At 27.2% G+C, this 21,375-nt stretch overlaps 1 long non-coding RNA gene across 1 annotated transcript; it reads left to right on the top strand.

Moving 5' to 3' along the window:
* Nucleotides 1-744: 744 nt before the first annotated feature.
* Nucleotides 745-19,715, top strand: LOC136079652 (uncharacterized). Its single transcript, XR_010638109.1, has 3 exons — nucleotides 745-1,630; nucleotides 19,266-19,295; nucleotides 19,507-19,715. It is a non-coding gene; the product is annotated as an uncharacterized LOC136079652 (long non-coding RNA).
* The last annotated feature ends 1,660 nt before the right edge of the window (nucleotides 19,716-21,375 follow it).

The following is a 21,375-nucleotide window of genomic DNA, read 5'->3' as shown; positions in this document are numbered from 1 at the left end:
CAAATTTTCATAAAATAACAGTGTTGTTGCTTAAAAATAAGCACGGGAAACTTGAAGAAGACAGAAGAAAATGTCTTATCATCAAGAACCGCTGTGTGGCGTTCTTGTTTTTACAATTTTAAGTTATTTACAACGATGTTAAAAACAAAAGTTAAAAAAGTTAGAATATGAGCGTAATATAAAATAAATAGTATTAGGAACAAAAAAACTCTCAAAGTTGTAACTAAAATGAAAAAAAAAAGTAATTAAAAAAAATCATTAATGAGATTTGTATGCTCTAAATTATTCTTTTTAATTAATTTTTGAAAGCAATTTATATTTTCTACACCTCTTATAAAATTATCTTATTATTCCAAGATTTTGCAATGTAATTGAGAATGGTAAATTTTTACCATTCTCAATGTAATTGAGAATGGTAAAAATTTGCATTAATACGACTCTTAACATAAACTGCTACGCCCCCTACACGACCATGGTCGTGGAAGACTATAACTACGACATCATTTTTATCACTAAAACTTGGTTTAATGAATTCTTAGTACCTGCTCTTTCAAACTACAACGTATATAGAAAAGATCAAAATGCTCCTTTACTTAACATTTTCGCTTTCTCTTGAGATTTTGATAACTATTTTTGTTCTTTCAAAAAGTTTTTCATAAGAATTTCTCAGTTTCCGGCGGCTTAGCGTTGTAATGCTAAAAGAATTTAGTGATAATCGTAGAAAATTACACATTGACGGAAATAAACACATTAACATACGAAAAAAAAACGCCTTTACAACTCTTGTTTTATTGTGTTAATAAGATAATAATTATGGATATAAATAAAAAAACTGAAGAAATTTAGAAAAAAAATGCTGGAATAGCAAAAAATATTATATTAAAGGAGACCTAGAGACTTCTCAAAGAACAAGAAAAAAATTTCGCAAGAATAATAAGCGCAAATGTAAAGATTTTTACTGAAAGGTTGGATAAATTAGAAATTGATCTATCTACAAACAAAACAAAAACTTCTAATATTGAAAACGATCAAGAAGGTATAAAAGAGAGTCTAAACTTCCAAGAAGAGATAACTAAACGAAAGATTACAGAAATGAATAAACGAACAGAAAGTGAAATTAAACATCTTTATAAGTAGAAACGTTTCGAATCTATAAAAAAAAACAAATACCATTAAAAACATAATTGAGAAACTGGTTAATTTTGAAAATCGGTCACAAAGGAACAACCTGAATATTGAAGGTGTAAATGAATTACCTTGTGAAACCTGGAATGACTGTGAAAAAGTTGTGAAAGACATCTTTTCAAAAAATCTGAAAATCTCGATTAAAATAATAATTGAACAAGCTCATCAATCAGGTCCAATAAGTAGTATAAGTAGATAAACACCGAACAATCTTCATAAAACTATTAAATTACGGGGGAATTTTTTCTCAGGAGGATTTTATCCCAGGGGATTTTTTCCTGGAAGATGTTTTTCTAAAACCTAAATTATAACGATAAAAGAAGAATTCTCGTAAACAGTAAAAGTTTACGTAGAACCAGTATTTTTATCAATGATGATTTTGCTAAAGAAACAATCGAAATGCGAAAAAGACTCTGGGGTGAAGTACTAAACTTTCGTAAAAAAGGTAAGTATGCTATTTTAAAGTTTGATAAGATCTATTGCAGAGAACTCAACAAATAAGCTTTTATCAAAAGAAATTCTTCTATATGTGCACTTGTTAAAAATGAACGACATTAATAATTTTGAAAACCAAATTTTAAATTTTTTAAAAATAGATTGCATCTCAAATGAATTTTCATATCTTAACACTAACTATTGTTGTGATTTGCTTAGTGATTGTTGCTTAGTGATTGCTCATATCATTATCCAAGTGAACTACCAGAGTTTCTTTTGAAGGATAATTTTAAAGCAAGCGATAAAATTAAAATCCTTCACGTAAATATTAGAAGCTTAAATCGCAATTTTGAAAATCTACTTAATCTATAGGAAGAAACTAAAAATGTTTTTGATATACTTTGCTTAACAGAAATATGGATAACTAACCTAATAAATAGGTATGGATAAATGACCTAAAAAATAGTTCAAATTTTAACCGTCCACATTTTAAATTAAGATCTCGAGAAAGGCAAACTAATAATCGTGGCGGTGGAGTTTTTATTTACGTGAAAAAGAATATAATGCATTACGTTATGAATAATTCATGACAAATCATTTTCTGACAAAGATAATGAAATTTTAACGATTGAAATTGTAAACAATCAAACAAAAAACATTTTATTAAGCTGCTGTTATCGACCACCTGATAGCCTAAGTAAAAACTTGAGCATTTTTTTTTTACAAAACATATTCAAAAAAAGGCATAAAAGAAAAAGTTTTTGTTATTATATCACTGGAGAAAATGTTGTTTGTTGAGACTTCAACTTAAATACTTTTTCTTATTATAAGGATTTTAAAGTTAAAAAGTTTTATGACGCATTATTTGCATTAGGAGCAGTTCCGTTAATTAATCGACCGACAAGAGTAACATTAAACACAACTACTCTTATCGATAATATTATTATCACTGATATCCTTAATAAAAACATACAAAGGTATTTTAAAAACTGATATTTCCGATCACTTCCCTATATTCTTAACATTTAACTGCAACCCCGAAACTATGATTAAGTCAAACAAAAATAATAGACATCATTGGAAACATGTGTGGCCGAGGTTCGAAACGAGCTCTGGACAAATTTTAGCGTCACGGTAAGGAAGGAGGCCTGAACCTCCCGGTTAAATGCACTTCCGCGGTGCTCTGTGACAAGACCGTTAGGACTTCTTGGGGCATCTAAACAAAAAAAACAAAAAAAAACAACATATAAACTTTAACGATGACACAAACTTTATATATGATAACTCTACAACACATTACATTTTATCTACGATGCAAATTTTCTATTCTTGGAAAAGACAATCCAAAATCAAAAAAAAACTAAATCCAAAAAAATCCAAAAAAGATCAAACAGAAACTGTATTAAAGTATTTAAAAACAAAGTCCCCAGAAAATGAAAAAATATACAAAAATTTTTAATATCAGTTGGAAAAAACTCAAAAAATTTGAAAAAAAAATTATTTCTCTAACTTAATTGATAAGTATAAAAATAACTCTAAACGTACATGGGAAATAACAAAAGAAATAAGCGGAAAAGAAAAAGATTGCTCAAGTTCCCTTCCCCAGGTTATCAGAGTTGATAACAGAATCATCTATGAACAAAAAGAAATGGCTTCCGAATTTTTATTTGTTAAAATTAGTCCTTAACTGGTCAAAAAGATTCAAATGACGCAAGCTATGTTTAGAATTTTTCGTACGATGAGTGATTACATTAGGATGAATGATTGCATTACATATAAAAAGTTGTCTTTTAAATTTTTATTTGAAAAGTTTGAAATAGCATTTAAAACTCTAAAAAACTTAAAAAAAATGGAGCAGATGACATTAATGGTAGTATAATTCTAAACTGTTTTGAACAATTAAAAGATATTAAGTTTTCAGAGCGTTAATTGATCAAGGAATTTTACCTGAACAACTAAAACTTAAAAAAATTACTCCAGTTTTTAAAAAAGGTGATAGGGCTAGTATTTCTATCTTGCCTATATTTTCAAAAATATTAGAATGAGTTTTGTATAATAGATTCTATAATTATTTTCAATTCAATATTCTACAATATAACAACCAACTTGACTTTAAAAAATACAACTCCACAGAACATGGAGCTATTCAATTTGTACGCGAAATTTCAAAATCCTTTGATAATTTCCAACGTACAATAGGTATCTTTATTGACCTATCTAAGACTTTTGATACAATAGATCACACTATCTTACTCCATAAGCTTAAGTATTATGGTATAAACAAAGAAACTTTAAAGTGGTTTGAAAGCTACCTATAAAACCGTAAACAATTTGTTTCTTGTAATGATGATTATCAAAAAAATTTATTAGATATATCTTGCCTCAAGACTCTATATTGGGTCCCCTCCTATTCTTGATTAACATTAACGACTTAAATAAAGCTTCAAACCTACTTAGTATTATGTTTGCTGATGATACTAACCTTTTCCTTTCTAATACTGACATCTGCAAACTGTTTTGTAATATGAATGACGAACTTAAAAAATATCTAGCTGAAACAAGTGTAACGAATTAATTCTTAATGTTAATAAAATAAAATGGATCATTTTCCACCCGCTTCAAATAACAATTATCTACCCATAAATCCGCCTAAAATAATTATTTATAAAATTAAGATAAAGAGGTACTCTCTCATAAAGTTTTTTGGGGGTTTATCTTGATGAGCACATTACTCGGAAACAGCATATTGATTAATTTTTTCGATCGTTTTACTCATTCAAAACCATTATTTAACAAAATGAGAATACTTAATATTTATAAAGTAAATTTATATAATACTCAATGTTTTGTATATATGTGGAAAAATAAATCTCCTGACGTTTTTAAAAATATTTTTACTTTGAAGCCGGAAAATAAGTATGCACTGAGAAATAATAATTTGCTAAATCAACTTTTTTGTCGAACCAAGTATAATCAGCTTTGTATTGATTATCGTACACCTAATCTTTGAAATAAAGTTATTTTGCAAAATTTTGATCTGCCTCCCTCTTTATCTGTTTTTAAATAAACAGAGGTATTCCATGAGAAAGTGGGACAGGCATGTAACCTGCCATCTCAGATTTTCTTCACACTTTATAAAAATGGTCACCTATATAACATAGAATACCTTGCAGAATTTTAGCACTGATATCAAATGGGTTCTGGAGATATTATTACTTTAAAATCAGCTATTTTTAGCAGTTTTTTTTGTTCGGCGGCCATTTTGATTTTACTAAAGTTTTAGTTTTACAAGTTACTGTTCAACTAAACATGCGATTAAGCTGAAAATTACACCAGTAATTAAGCTGAAAATTATACCAGTATAGTTTTTAAGACAAGGAATCAGAATATGATATTTATTTTTAATAAAAACATTTAGAACTATATCAATATGGGACTGTACTTCACCTATAGCTATTTTTAAAATTTAAACAATGGCGGAAAGGAGGCCTGGTATCCATGATAGCATTAATTTTTTTTGAATTTTTTTCTTTTTTATTAAAGTAGATATATTAACAAGTGTTTTGGAGGAAAATTTAGAGGTGGGTTTTTGAAATTTTTGGTAAAAAATATAGGAGTATTATTTGAAAAAATAAGTAATATAGGTGTGTGTTCATGATTTCTTTTTAATATGATTGACATTAATAATTTTCATTAGTCATCAAAAATTATACAATAGAAAACTCAACTAACCTATTATTTAAAGAAACTTTAATTCAAACAAATATTTCTTTTTTAAATAATCTTATGCTTTATAATAAATGACATAATTATGTTATCTTTTACTAAAACAAAAGAAACACTCAATATTAAAACGCTAAGACTTGGTATTAGCCAGAAATATTAGCAGCTGTTGCTCTTTCTCTGTAGTTAATCATTAAAATCAAAAAAAAGTTATAATCAAAATTTAAAAAATATTTAATATTTAATATCATATTTAAAAATGCTAAGGATGAAAGTCTGTGTAGTTTGTGTTTATTTATAGTTAAATAAAAAATTAAAAGAAAAAAATGAACGAGATTTTGTGTACAGTTGGTATTTTATTAAATGATCGATGTCATAAAATGGTGTGCACTAAATCAATAGGATTGAAAAATTTATCATGGTATTCAGAGAAAGATAGAAATTTATTATTATGGAAATCTGGGCTATCAATATTAAACGTTAATGTTAAAATCTGTTTACATCATGAGCAACTGTTACTTCACCGTTTTGCTAACTCCCCCAAAAAATTGCATTGACCCATTTATATGGCATAAAACTAATATAAAAGGTAAATTTATACGTTCTTATTGTGCTGTCTATTTACAAAAAATACACCTAGTACACTTTCAACTAGTTTGAAAAATTTTTTTTATTTATTTCTAAAATTATTTAATTACCTAAATTATTATTTGTTAATTTTGGCAAATTTTTTTCATTTATAATATATTTGTAGGTGGTTTGCGAGAAATTGATATTCAACTGGCAAAAGATATGTGTTCAACATGTATTGAATTAACACATAGTTTTAAGATGTGTTCTTTATGTCGAAAAGAAGTGGTTAAAAAAATATATTTAGTCTTCCTTACAGGACCACAAAGGTGAAGACGATTTCCTGGAGCAAACATTTTTTGATGAAGATATAGAAACTGCACAAGAAAAAGAACTTATAAATACCAGTTTTGATAAATTAGATATATGACCAGTAAAATTTCATGGGGTTTCACAACATGCTAAAATTTCTCTAGGGAAAAGTAAGTTAATGAAAGTTACTGATTTTATGTCAAAAAAGCTATCAGTTATCCTCAATGTTAACGCAACAGACCTGAAAAATGATGTTACTGAGGAGCCCAATTTTGAACATCAGAAGAAAGCTGAAGATCTAGATAAGTTTATACTTTCAATGCAAAAAAAGTTGAAAACGGCAAACAGAAGAGAAAAGATTCAGATTTTAACATTGGTTCCAGATTCATGGTCTTTAAGGAAAGGAGCTGAAGTATTTAATATTTCAAAGTCAACGATAACTAAAGCAAGAAACATAAATTTGAAAAAGGAATATTAACAATTCCAGAAAAAACTAACATTGTTATAATTGAATCAGATATCATTGATAAAGCGGAAAGCTTCTATTGTAATGATCAGTTCAGTCGGCAGTTGCCAGGTATAAAAGATTTTGTAAGTGTATCAAAAAATAAACATGTATCAAAGCGATTACTTCTTTTAATTTAAAGGAATTATTTATTGAATTCAAACTAGAGCACCCTCAATCCAAAATCGGATTTTCTATATTTGCTCAGTTAAAGCCATTAAGGTGTATTTACGCTGGTCAATAAGGAACTCATGCTGTTTGTATAAGTGCAATACACCAAAACCTAAAGCTTATGCTTAGCGAAGTTAAACTGGAAAAAATTTACCATGAACTTATTGAGAAAATTGTTTGTAGCAGAGAGTCAAGGTAATGCATGGTCCATAGATGTAATCGTTGACTTGGAATTCAAAAATTATCAGTTATATAACTGCAAATCTATTGCAAAAAGAAGGATCATTTGAAGAGAATGACAAAGTTGATGAAGATGAAATAATTGAATACAAAAAGTGGAGTACAACACATAGAGCAGAGCTTCTAAGTTATACTTCTTCAATAGGCGAATTCATTGAAAGTCTTAGTGAAAAACTTAATAGCATAATATCTTAATCTTATATTGCTAGAGCACTATACCCATAAATGAAATTATTGTTTTAGTTGATTTTGCAGAAAACTTTAAATTTGTCATACAAGACAAAATCCAGAGTTACCACTATATCCTGTAGTTACTTATAACAAAAATGATAAGAGTGCTACTAAAAGTCAAGCAACGTCTTTATGTTTTATATTTGATGACTCAACACTTGATGTTGAATTTATTTATTGTATAGTAAAAAGAACTGTCCTATTTGTACAAGAAATGTTTCCAAATCCCACAAAAATCCATTATTTCTCTGATGGTTGTGCTGGCCAGTACAAAAGTTGCAACATTTTTTAAATTTATGCCATCATGTTGAAGATTTTGGGATGCAATGTGAATAGAATTTCTTTGCAACGTCTCATGGAAAGTCATGTGATGGTATTGATGGAACAGTTAAAAGACTTTTTTGAGTGCTAGTCTTCAACGTCCAATTGACTTACAAACTCAGAACGCTGAAGAAATGTTCAATTTTTCAAAAGATAACATATTTGGCATCCACTTCTTTTTTTTTAAAAGTCGAAGATATTTTATTACTCCGTAAATCTTTGATTCTCCAATTGAATAATGCAAAGACTTTACCTGGTACAAGAAGTTTCCACCAATTTATTCCACAGGATGCAACAAGCATAAATGTCAAAAGAGTCTCTGAGTAGGAGGAATTTAATCTAACATTCAACCTTACTGGCTAAATGCAATTTCTTTAAGAAATCATTGCAGAAAAATATTATATCTGCAAATATGATTTGTTTAACTGGGTTGGTTTGGTATTTGAATTTAATGAAAGAAATGAAGGCGCCCTTGTAAAATTCATGCATCTTCATTTATCTAACACTTTATTACACTGACCAAGTAGAGTTGGTTGTTGTAGGGTTTCTGAGCCCCATATTTTAATTATGATAAAAAAACCAATACCTTTAAGAACAGGGCGCATATGCTAGATAGACGCAGATGATTTGCAAAAAATCCAATCTTTAAATTAGCTCAATCATATTACACCAGTTTTCTTTTATAAGGTCAAAATTTTCACAAAATTTTCCATTAGGTATTACTAGAAGAGAGAAAAAAAAGCTCCTTACATTTGCAAAAGGGCCCCGAATATTCACCACTTTACTATCAAACATGCTTAAATCTAATTTGAACTTAATTATGATAGTTGTATCAGATTTGTCATCTGCTACTTCTAACTTTATCTCAAACTCAACCAAGATATTTATTTCTTCTTTAAGACATTCAGCTTTATTTCTTCTCAGTTCTTTGATTTCCTTTAAACATTTGAGATGTATAGGTCTACAGTGATGTGTACCAGAGGGCTTCTTATTTAACCGTAGATTTTATTAAATCCTAGTTGACTTGGGCTTTGATAATGTTTGTATCAATATATCTTTTTTAACCCACACTATGACTGAAGGCACAACAAATCTACCTTTACATTGAAGTATACCTTTAAACCTTTCCCCATTCTCAGCGAATGTTCTCATAGAGTCTTGATATTTAGCTAAGTTTTGTATTCTTGCCAGAGTACGGTTAAATATACTCTGTAGAGGTGTTGGAGCACTTACACCCTTAGGATAACATTTCTGTCTTTCCATAATTTCGACCTTTAAATGAAAAATCACAACTTTTAAACTCAACACCTTTTCGGTTTTCATTTTTATTGGAAAACTCGCATTCATCTTCTTAACTTTATCAGGATTTATATCATTTTTCTTAAGAACAACTAAATCATATTTGATAGAATCTCCAGGTTTTTTTTATTAAAACCAATGCTAGAGTTTCAGCAGGATCTTTAGACAATTTCGCAACCTTAAATAAGATAATATTTAATATTTAGGCGTGAAAACTTTTTTTTAATTTGGCCTAAATTCTTTTGTTTTATAATTACCCTAGATCTTCTGCTTCTAGGACTTCTACACACTAAAAAAAAAGGTAGAAATTTCTACCTTTGGGTAGGATATGTGATATACCCTTAGTAAGGTATAATTTTCTACCTTTTAGGGTAGAAAATTATATTAAAAACAATTATTTGTCATACAATTTTCTAACTTAAAGGTATAATTTTCTACAATATAAGGTAGAAAATTATACCTTACTAAGGGTATATCACATATCCTACCTTAACTAAAAATTTCTACCTTTAATTTTTAGTGTGTAGGACTATTTTTTCTACCTGCTGCAACGTCTTTTTTCAACTGTTATAACTTTGTTCCATTAAGTTTGCTCATGTTCCAGAAGTCTTGAGAAGTTCTTGAATATTTTTGCTATTTAAATTAGAACTTACATTTAAATAATAAAAGATAGAGTAATCATAAAGTTTATCATTTCAGATTTATCAATGCTTTCATGAAATAAATTCTCCAACCTATAAGACTTGTGTACAAGGGCCCGTGGTTTACTTAAATTACACGGCCATTTGTTGCATTTTCCGTAAAAATTAGGGTATCAGTATTTAACAGTTTATGTATAAAAGCTTGAGTTCTTGTAAAATTTCTTAAAGATAGCTATCTAATCCGATTTCATTTGTCATCTTTTTTTTAATACTCTAGATGTGATTTATTGAATTCTAATGGAAAATTGCAGTTATTCCTTTACAATTAAAAAGTTTTGTAGGACAAGTATTTAAAATTATTATAGGATTGTTAAAAATATCTTTTGTAATAATTTGCTCAAAGAAAATATATATTCAGTAAAGATCAAATGAAAAAATTTAAAAAAAGGCACAATAATTGTTCTTAATATAAAGCTATTTTTTTGTTTCTTTTATTTTCAATTATAATAAAAACAAAATAACAAACCTTTGATTTTATTTTCAATGGAGAACTTCAGGCAGTCTTAGCAACATGTAAAGTTAATTATAGTAGTACGTTAATATATAACTATCTGAAAACTATCTGATGTCAGTGTTCTGTATTACTGGAATAAACTGAAGCAGTCAATCAGTTAGTAAGATAACAATGTAATGTAAGTACTCAAAGAAAATTATTTAATAAAATGAAAATAAAATATCTATACAATACAGGCCTCCTAATTTTTTACGAAAAACATAACAGGCCGTGTAACTTAAGTAGGCCGTGAAGGAAATCAAGTAAGTTTTTGTGATTTATTTTTAAATATTGAATGATAGGAACTAAATGCATTCTTTTAATGATGAATATAAGCAATTAATCTTTATTTTATACGCAAGTTTTAATAAATTTGGAAACGGTACCAAAACAATTTTAAATAAGATAAAAGTGTCCTATTTTAAATTACAGCAAGTTCAGGCAAGTAACTTTTTTTTTCTTTTCTTTTTATATATGCCAAACAACGAGAAAATTTTAAAATTACGATGAAAAAAACGCGGTGATTGGAGCTAGGGATCAAAATACCCCAAAAAGATAGCTCCGCTGAACGCGAGGGCGCTGAGTTAATAGTAAATATATTTTTGGTTTATTAAAATAAAATAAAATTCATTCATCAAATAATCTTTTTGTGTTCAAAATTCAATGAGCAATTTTCAAGAGAAACTTTACATGGTCATAACATTCAAACGTTAAAGAAGATGAAACTTGATATTTGCCAATTAATTTAAGTCTAATATAATATGATTGAAAATTTATTTTATAAGTTCATTGCTCTCATATTTGGGGAATTTTTTGAAATACATTTTTTCTTAAGGTTCCAAACACCACGATTTTTTGCGAAACATTTTTAAACATGAACATTTAAGTCGTCTTATTGAAGAAAGTAAAGCTAATTTCTTAACAATTTAGAGATAATTTATTTGAACCTAAAAATAATTTTCAAGTTCAATATTCACAGTTCCGAACACAGTCTTTGCATCAAAATAAATAAATAAATTTGTATGGTAAACATACATAGCTGTAACTTTTGAGAAACTTTCTATGCATGTTAATGATATTAAAATTAATAAAAGAACTAAGATTAAACTTCAAAATTGAAAATTTTCAAGGTCAATTCGAACATTTTTTAAAGTTCAAACCGCGCACCTATTTTCTTGTGCTCGTGATTTTTCTGGTATTACATAATGCTTTCTGTTAGATAAATTTGCTTTGGTCATCGATATATAGTCACATACACAACACCGCAATATTAGTATATTAAAATCTACTGTGTACTGACGCGCTCTTAGAACGAAAAAGATAAATCTTCTAAACGATAAACTTGTTAAACCTAAAGTTTAGAGTACTCTTAAAGCAATTTATACTGATTAAACTAAAGAAGCTATGCAATTTTAAATGTTATAAAAATATTAATTGAGTGAAAATATAGAATATGCAAAGTATCAATCATAATATTCCGAAGCGATTGGCTGGAAGTGCAAGGTATTGTTTTCCACCACCAGAAGAGCAATCTATCATCAGATTTAATTCACATATTAATATACCACATTTTTATGTAAATAATTAACTTTTTATTGATTAAAGATACATTTTTATTTACAATAGTTACTGAAAAAAAATATGTCTAAAACTTTAATTCATTGGTTTTAAAACTAGTATTTGTGAAGGAGGTACGAACAAGTGAGTCCAAATAATCGTATTTTTACGTTATCCGGGTAATCGAGTATTTATTTTTTTAATTACCCGGGTACCCAGGTATCCGGGTAAAGGAAAAAAAATTTACCCACACCATGTTGTGTTAATTAAATTTAAAATAAAATGCAACAATTTTAGTTTTAAATCTATTTTTTATTTAAAAAATAATACTTTAAAAATACAAGTTTGTCAACCGTTTCCATTTTCAACTGATTTCGGGTTTTTGTGACAAAAGCTGAAGCTACCGAAAACACTCTTTCACTTACTGTTGACGTTGGTTGTATTGTCAATAATGCTGTAAAAAGTTTTCCAATAGAGTCACCTCGTTTTGAACAATCTTTCTCCCACAACTTCATTTCTTTTTCCAATGTGGATTTTCTCTCATTATTTTCTTTCGGAACAATCATAATTAATTCAATTGTTTTTTGGAGTTCATCATAATTTGAAACCAAACCATTATTTGAAATTATTTCTTCATTTTCAATTGTTAACTCTGTATCCATCTGTGTGTTTGCAGGATCTTCATTGAACAGCCTTTTGAAGGTTTCTTTAGCCAATAAATGAATAGAACTTTTCTTTAAATAAGTAAAATGGCAGGTAATCTCTGGTTTAGGATTATTTCCAGATTGTAAAAAACGCAAGAGTGATACAACATCCTCATTTCGTCTTTCTTCAATTCTTTTCTTCAAAGCAGTGAACATTTCCATGGCTAACTGCGTATTTGTTTCTTTTAGTTTGTTTAGCAAAAAAATGCATACTCCTTCAGCTTTTAAAAGATTATTATTATCTTTACTGAGCTCTTTAACAGCAAGCTCAACCGGTTGTAAAACATGTGATATGTCTTCTAAAACTTTGATATTTTTTTGTGAACATTTTTGCTGACCTTATTCCATTAGAGCCTTTTGTATACAATCGTATATTTTTATGAAACGATTTACCATTGGTATTATTGAGTTCCATCTTGTTTTGCAATCGAGTAGCAATCGTAACTTTTTGCCTTCTTGATCTATTATATGCTTTTCAAGAACACTGCTTCGAACTGAAGAATATTTGAAAAATTTAATAATTTTTCGTGTTTCATCAAGAATTTTGCTAATGTCTTCACGAAAGATTGGTAATTGTCTAACTAAATCATTTTGGAAATTTAAGTTACCATCAAAAGCAAATGCATCAGCTACCTCATCATTTTGTTCGGTAGTTTTAACACAATCATCATCTGCTAATTTTCATCATATTCTAAATTCTCATCATCTTGGAAATTTGTATCAATTACCGCATCATCATTCGTAATTAAACTCCCACTTTTTTTATAAAATTCATCAAGTACAGCAAGATGTATAGCATGGTTGTAGCATAACTGAGAAAATGGTAAAATATTTTTCCCATATTTTACCATGACTGATGCTCCATCATGTGTGGATCCGACGATATCATTATCCATTTCAATTCCATAATCTTTAAGTTTTGCTTTTACCAAATCGATAGTGGCATTTGAATCACAAGAACCTATTATTGCAGATAGACCCAAGACTACAGATGGCTTTGTTGCTGAATGAAGAGTGATACTCATGAACCTTCTAACGTTTATATCACTCCATTCATCGACAGTAATACTAAATCTCTCTCCAGAATTTTTTTGCTCTAATAACGACGCCATTAATTCTTCTTTTTTTTCTTTGTAAAAATCCATTATATATTTCATTACCGTTGTTTCACTTTTTGGCATTTTATAATTACGACTTGCTACGAAACCCCTAATGGCTTCAGATGAAGTAATTCCTTTGATGCTAAATCCATCTTTTGTCGCACATTTCGCCAATATTTCATTCAATGATTCTCGACTTATGAAATTTATTATTCCATTTCCAACTGATTTTGTTTTTTTCATTTAAGACGCATCAGTTTCATTTGTGTCGCCCAAATTTCATTTTTGCAAAGATATGCTATGTAATTTTAAATGATTAATCATTCCAGTAGTATTAGATCCCGGACGTTGAATTATAGATTTGCATATGTTACAAACTGACTCCGATTTCTCTTTGTTTGTAAAATATTTCCATACCTCTAATTTTTTCGAAGACATTTCTGGGCATATGGAAATAAATCACTAAAATAAAAAATCACAACATAAAAATTGAAAATTGAAATTTATACGTATTTAAATATGCATTTATTACTTGAAATTTAGTACATTTTACTCAAAACACTTCACTTACCAAAGGCAGCTATATATATTAGAAAATTAAGTATTTATTTTATTTATTTCACAAATTTTTTTTTAAATAGTTCACTTTCTTGCAAATTTTACGTCGTACAACTTCAAATTACAAATGTTATTTATTTTATGTAACTTAGTTAAAAAAAAACTTTTGAAACTTAGTTAAAAATCAACGGTTGCTAAGCAACTTTATTATAGAAGTAAAAGAAGAAAAAACGGTAGAATACCGATACTCGATTGATTAATAGTTAAATGAATGTGCAATATTTACATTTTTATGTTTAAATATTATACCCGATACTCGAAAAAAATATTCCGAGTAGTCGACTACTCGGAACTTGCTTATAAAGTATCAATTACTCGGGTACTCGGGTAATCGATAATCGTAATAGGATTCCCTAGTACGAACGGAAGGTATCGGACACATTTTGGAGGAGTTTGGAGGGTGGTTTCGGGAAAACTAAATCCGTTTACATATTAAAAATTAACAACTTTTTTTATATAAATATTAATACGTTTACTATAATACACAAACCTATGATTGTAATTCATTTAATTCCAATAAAAAGATCTTAAATTTAAAAAAAGTGTTTGTAAATTGTTGTATATTTTCATCAGTAAAAAACTAATGTTTATATTTCTAAATGATGACATTTTCATTCCCATTCCTTACATAACAAAGGCAATTTTTAAAGACGATTTTTTTATTAAATGTTAAATGTGTTGAGAACAGTCCAATTCTAAATTATAATATATTACATTTGTGTCACACTGGGAAAAAAGAGGTAAAAATCATTGTTAAACTATGTGTCCGGGGCTACCCTCCAATTTTGAAACATGCCTTTTTGCTAACATTTTTTCTTTTCTTTTTTATATATTATCAAGGTACACAATTTGATAGATAAATATTTATACTTTTAAAAAAGTGTTTTGACACTTTGCTTTCTGTTAGTTTATGTGTACAATTTATATTTTTCTTAAATGTTCCGAGCCACCTGACTTTTCCCAAATAATAAGTGATATCAATGATACTAATTATAATAACAATAATGACAATAATGATAGAAGAACTTCATTAATAAAGACAATAACAACAACAACAAAATTTTTGTAAATGATGACAGCAACAACAAAAAATTTAGTAAGAAGTACAGAATAGATAGTTGAATGAAAAGAGATAAATAAATAGATATATAAATAAGAATGTCAAAATAATATACCAACAGCAAATTAGATTTAATAAATATATTAAAAACTGCAGATAAATTAGATGTAGAGAGATAAATAAAGAATTTCATAATGTTAAAAATATCAAATTAAAAACTGAAGGATCATAAATTGATAGATACACTGTTAAAACATTCGCCGTAGATTCAACGGAGAATGTCCGGCAGCAAAGTGATAGCACTTTCTCCGTAAAAATTAACGGTTTCCGCAGTTTTTATTTTCCCTAATATCAACGGAAAAAGTCCGTTAAAAAAGGTACAGAACTTTTTCCGTAAAATTCACGGTTTCCGTATTTCATTTTTTCCGTACAAATTAACGGAGAAAGTCATGCAGCAGAGACAGCACTTTCTCCGTAAAACTTATGGTTTCCGTATTTCATTTTTTCCGTTCAAATTAACGGAAAAACTCCATTAATTTAGCAAATAGACAGTTACTTAACTCATCTTACAGAGTTTACGCGAAATTCAAAATAAGTGAATAGAATTTACGTTGTTATAAAAACGCAATTCGATTATTAAGAAACTACTCGTATTCTAAATGATTAAAAATTATAATATAATACACATCAAACACAACATAAAAAAACTCAGTAGTTTTGAGTATTCTAGCTACTTACAAAACATTTAAAGAAAATTTAATTCAATTTTAATCATATAGACCATATGCAAAACGTGCTGAGTCTAAAGTATATCAATTTCTGTTGATGCACAACTATGAATAGCTCAGTTTTTACTCGTTTTAAATTCAATTTCCAGATGAACTCCTCTTATGTTGATAAAATAATTATTATAGGTAATAATAGTTATAATAAATATAAACAAATTATATTCCATTATAGCAATTATTATATACACACATATATACATATATATATATATATATATATATATATATATATATATATATATATATATATATATATATATATATATATATATATATATATATATATATATATATATATATATATATATATATATATATATATATATATATATATATATACATACATATATATATATATATATATATATATATATATATATATACATATATATATATATATATATATATATATATATATATATATATATATATATATACATATATATATATATACATATATATATACATATATATATATATACATATATATATATATATGTATATATATATATATACATATACATATATATATATATATATATATATATATATATATATATATATATATGTATATATATATATATGTAAACTATATCAGTGTATTTTACAAATAGAGTGCTCAATGTTCTTAAACAACGCACCAATAATAAATTAGTAAAAAACACTTATCTTTTTTCTTCAACTTGAAGTTTCACCATTGCTGGATCACCAGGAAGAGCCCTCTTCCTGAGAGAACTCTTCCTCATGATCCAGCAATGGTGAAACTTCAAGTTGAAGAAAAAAGTTAGATAAGTGTTTTTTACTAATTTATATACAGTATTGGACAAAACATTTGCAACCAACATCGAACAATGCTAAAAGGTGTTCCTAATTTTACATGTCGTAAAAACGAAACGAACTATACTACCACGGCAAACAGTTCAGGAGTCTGGAGTCATAGCATGCCATGACATGAACAATCAGCTGACAGGTGACAGCACACAGGCAGAATTTCGTTGACAAGTGCCATTTTGCAGCGGACAAAACAAATGCAACTTTTTTGGTTTGTTTCATTTTCTTAAGTCTGGTCCGTGTCAACGTCACAGAAGTTTTTTAATAATTATAGGAAGTATCCAGAAGTTTCCAGAATGCAGAAGCTTCCAGAAGTTTCCGGAAGAAGCATCTGGAAGCATCCAGAAGCTTCCAGAAGCATCGAAAAGAAGCATCTAGAATCTTCCAGAACAGGTTCACACAGGTTCATTTTACTATATAAGAGACATGTAAATCGACATGTAATTCAGTCAGTATATGGAAGTCAATCAGTCAGTATTATCAACACAGTTTATCGAAGTGAGTTTTATCAAAGTGTTTTATCGAAGAACATCAATACAAGAAGTGAAATACAACAAGTGTTTCATTGCATCAATACAGTCCACATCCAACCAAGACGTTGTGTTCCACAGAGCATTATTGTATCATCACAAGGTAAATGTAACACGGTAAGCCTTGAGAAGCGTAATTATCTATTTTTATTATTTTTATGACTTCAAGTGCAAAAATGGCTCCCGACAGTCTTGAATTGGAACTAAGAAAGAAAATTATTGGCGATTACGTAAGTGGAATGTCACAAAAAAGTATTTGTGATAAATATCGCGTGAAAAAATGGACCGTATCAAGACTATGTTCCAAATATCGTTCTGCGGGGGAAGTTGGCAGCAAATAGCAAAGGTGGAAGACCGCGTTTCACCACTTTTAGAGAGGATTCTATGATCGTCAGATCCGTTAAGAAGGATCCCTGGATATCATCAGTCGAGATACAAAAGCAATTAGAGCTGCCTGTATCGGACCGAACAATTAGACAACGTGCTGTTGAAGCCGGATTGTTTTCTCGACGCCCTGCAAAGAAACCGCTGATTTCACTAAAAAACCAGAAGAAAAGACTCCTGTTTGTATTAATCGTGACGGTGTTCGTAATATGGATCAACTGTTTGAACAAATCCAAAAGGCCTGGGCAGCGATTCAACAAAGTTTCATTGATCACCTGATCGAATCTATGCCTCGTTGCACTTGTTTTGTCCGATACTGTACATATTTATATACATATATATATATATATATATATATATATATATATATATATATATATATATATATATATATGAAGATATATATATATGAAGATATATATATATATATATATATATATATATATATATATATATATATATATATATATATATATATATATATATATATATATATATATATATATATATATACATGAAGACCTCAGTGGAAAAACCGGCGTTGTCACATTTAAAAAATATTGAGAAAGTATTTATTGATCATTAATAAAAGTCTTTATTTTAAGCAAATGAAACTTAGCAATTTATAAAAATTTATATTATAATTATTTTATTTAAAATTTATTCAAAACAAAACATTTTGTAATTTTTTATACAAAAAATTTTTTTCTTTGCTTTAAATAAAGACATTTATTAATGATCAACAAATACTTTCTCAATACTTTTTTAATGTGACAACGCCGGTTTTTCCACTGAGGTCTTCATATATATATATATATATATATATATATATATATATATATATATATATATATATATATATATATATATATATATATATATATATATATATATATATATATATATATATATATTATATATGTATATATATATTTATATATATATATATATATATATATATATATATATATATATATATATATATATATATATATATATATATATATATATATATATTATATATATATTATGTAATATTTATGATGACAAATCACACTATAAAATAATTGTTATAATATATATTATATTATAATAGTTTATATATATAAAATACTATAATAATTATAATCTAAATATTAACACGCTAATTTAATAGCAGTAGTAGTGTTGTTTCACTTTCGTTTTTTAAAGTAGTTTCAAAACGCGTTTCTTGATTCCGTGCGGTATTTCAAGCAAAGTCTGCAAGCAAACTAGTGCTGATAAATTGATGTTGTTCAAGAATTGATGTCGTTTATTGTTTAAAAACTAAAATAAAAATTTAAATAATTATTTGTTTGTTGTTCTTATTTTTCTAATTTTATGGCATGTTTTCTTTTTTTAGAAGAAGTTAGAACTAAAATGACTGGCAAAATAGTTTTTTTAGTACAATGTTTCTTTTTTAGTAAAGTGTTTCAGTTTAGTCTTTAGTCTTTTTATGACATTTTCAGCAAGTATTGTTTTTTTTTAGAGCAGTTAGAAGGAGATGAAAGCCTTTTTAGTAAGTTCGGTTCATTTTATTATTTATAGGTTAAGATTTTTAAAAGTTTGTAGAAGGATTAATAAGTATAAAATTTAATTTATGTAATAAACATGAAAAGTTGAATAAAATAAGACTGTTGTTTGTGGACATGTAAGTTTATATACATAAATTTATGTATATTTTAGTATGTTTGATATTTCTCTGTATCTGTATGCATATTTTCTCTTAGAAAAAGTAATATGGAACAGACAAAGTAAAAAAATTCTGCTAGAAGTTGTCAAAAGATTGTTGTGTTATGCTTAATTTTAAAGTATCTGAATATATATATTTAATAGAAATTTTTAATTTTGTTCTTAAATGGCTTCATCTTTTTCATTACTTTAGATAAATATTTACTGACTGACATAACTTCATTTTTGTTAACAATGTTGTGTATTGTAGTCTGAATTCATTGTTACATTAAAAATAATTGATTTTAATAAATGCTGTTTAATATATTAAATTTAAGCTCATATCATAAACATTTTATATTTTTTATTTAGTAAATTATATATACTTATATATCTATATAAACTTATAAAAAGCTATGGATTTCAATAAATCTTCAATTAAAATGTTATAGGTTTTTCTTTTAAAAATTATTATTAAATATTGTTTAATAATAAAATTGTTTTAATTTCTCTTTTTTAAATTTTGACCTCATTGGTAAACCAGTGGTTAAATTAATGAGTTAAATTGTAGAGGTTTATATATCATATAAATTCTGAAGTAATTGCATTTGATTTTTTTTTTTTTAATATATTGCTTTACAAATGGCATTATGATTTTTATATTTTTGCTCTTTTTAAATAATTTTAGATAGTTGAATAAAATTGTTTTATAGATAAAAATTTAGCATGGTGTTATTGTTTTATTTCGAAATAATATCTTTGTTATAAGGATTGCAGGTTTTTGTTGATTTTTCACAACTTTTGACAATTAATAATTTGAAATTTTTATTTCTTTTCTTTTAAATAACAGCAACTTATCAAAGTTGTTTATTTTATTCTTATGTTCACTTAAAATTAAAGTAAATAGTTTTATAGAAAAGATCATAATTCTTAAGATTCTTTTGCGTTTATTTGTTACCAAAGTAGTAATACTACAGTTAATAAGTTTATTGATAATAGTGAAGTTAAAAATGGATGATATAAGGCTTAAATACATTATTAAAAGAAATACTATCAACTTAAAAATAATTGATGCTTGAAATGATTAGAATTAGGCAAGCTGAAATTAATTGTTGTCAAAATGCAAGAAACGCTGCTTAGCATGAAGAAATTAATTTATACCTAAATTAGTACATTATGGTTAGGCAAATTTGATGAAATACATTTTTATGTTGCATTAATGGGAAGGTAGTTTTGCTTATTTTCATTATTTCCGCAAGCTTTATAAGATTAACAGGAAGTTATATATATCATAATTCCAATATCAATTTTTTTAAATATATTAGAATTTATAATGCCTGTTTTGTTTTGCTTTATTTTCTGATAATGTGGTTTAACCTATGAATCATAGGCTGCCATGTGTTAAAACATGTGGTCAAGTTTTTCTGTTGTGTAGGTAATCTTAGGCCAGATCAAGATATTCCCCCAACATTATCAACTGTAAATCTCTGACCCACTTGCAGCAGCTAGTTTTTAAAAAACAATAAAGAAGCAATCAACTTTGTTTACATAATTAAATGTTTTATTTGTGAAGTATTTATGAATATTTGTTGGAGAAGATGGTGTTCATCCTGCTTCTAAAAAAAGTATAAAAATAGCTTAAAAATTTACGAAACAGCTTGTAATCAGATACAAATTATTATGCTTTGTGAAACCTGGTGGACTGATAAATCAGCAACAAATATTGAAGGTTTTAACTTGTATAGAAAAGATAGTGGACATATTAGAGGTGGAGGAGTTTGTATATACATAAAAAATACAATAAAATCTTATCCTGTGACAGAAAACTGTTTAGTTGATAATGCCATCGAACAAGTATGATGTTTAGTTGAGATTGGTCTGGAAAATATCGTATGTGGATGTATATATAGAACAGATGCTGGTGATAT

The sequence above is a fragment of the Hydra vulgaris genome, chromosome 04 (genome assembly GCF_038396675.1).
Source record: "Hydra vulgaris chromosome 04, alternate assembly HydraT2T_AEP".
In the NCBI taxonomy this organism is placed as follows: domain Eukaryota; kingdom Metazoa; phylum Cnidaria; class Hydrozoa; order Anthoathecata; family Hydridae; genus Hydra; species Hydra vulgaris.
The sequence above is the reverse complement of the archived record's forward strand: the minus strand, read 5'-3'. Positions and strand labels throughout refer to the sequence as shown.